This window comes from Lolium rigidum, chromosome 4, assembly GCF_022539505.1.
Source record: "Lolium rigidum isolate FL_2022 chromosome 4, APGP_CSIRO_Lrig_0.1, whole genome shotgun sequence".
Taxonomy (NCBI): domain Eukaryota; kingdom Viridiplantae; phylum Streptophyta; class Magnoliopsida; order Poales; family Poaceae; genus Lolium; species Lolium rigidum.
Window position 1 is genome coordinate 220761502 of NC_061511.1, and position 887 is coordinate 220762388.

Consider the following 887-nt stretch of genomic DNA (forward strand, 5'->3'; position numbering starts at 1 on the left):
TAATGGAATCGAAAAATCCATCAAGCATAGCAAAACAGGCAATGCGAAATAAAAGGCAGAATCTGTCAAAACAGAACAGTTCGTAAAGACGAATTTTATTGAGGCACCAGACTTCCTCAAATGAAAATGCTCAATATGAATTAAAGTTGCGTACATATCTGAGGATCACTCACGTAAATTGGCATAATTTTCTGAGTTACCTACAGAGAATTAGGCCCAGATTCGTGACAGCAAAGAAATTTGTTTCTGCGCAGTAATCCAAATCTAGTATGAACCTTACTATCAACGACTTTACTTGGCACAACAATGCACAAAACTAAGATAAGGAGAGGTTGCTACAGTAGTAACAACTTCCAAGACTCAAATATAAAATAAAAGTACAGTAGTAAAAACATGGGTTGTCTCCCATAAGCGTTTTTCTTTAACGCCTTTCAGCTAGGCGCAGAAAGTGTGTATCAAGTATTATCAAGAGACGAAGCATCAACATTGTTGATGGTATACCTATGAAGTATACCCGGATGGGCCACCAGCCCGTCTAGCTCAGTTGGTAGAGCGCAAGGCTCTTAACCTTGTGGTCGTGGGTTCGAGCCCCACGGTGGGTGCCATTGGTCCGATTCCGGCAAGCCCGGGTGGCCCACAGATGGTGGTGATAGCATATGGCCCACCGGGCAGCCCAGTTGTTGTTGATCAAGATGGAAGATGTCCAACCCAGGAACAAGGAGCCGGATCCGAACCGCCCTACGAAGGTAGCCGGATCCGAACCGCCCTACGAAGGTAGCCGGATCCGAACCACCCTACGAAGGTAGCCGGATCCGAACCGCCCTACAGAGGTACCCGGATCCTAACCGCCCTAGGAAGGTAGCCGGATCCGAACCGCCTTACAGAGC

The 887-nt window shown here is 47.0% G+C and overlaps 1 non-coding gene across 1 annotated transcript; it reads left to right on the top strand.

Annotated features, from left to right (window-relative positions):
- Positions 1 to 529: 529 nt before the first annotated feature.
- On the top strand, positions 530 to 602 carry TRNAK-CUU. The gene has a single exon. It is a non-coding gene; the product is annotated as a tRNA-Lys (tRNA).
- Positions 603 to 887: the final 285 nt, after the last annotated feature.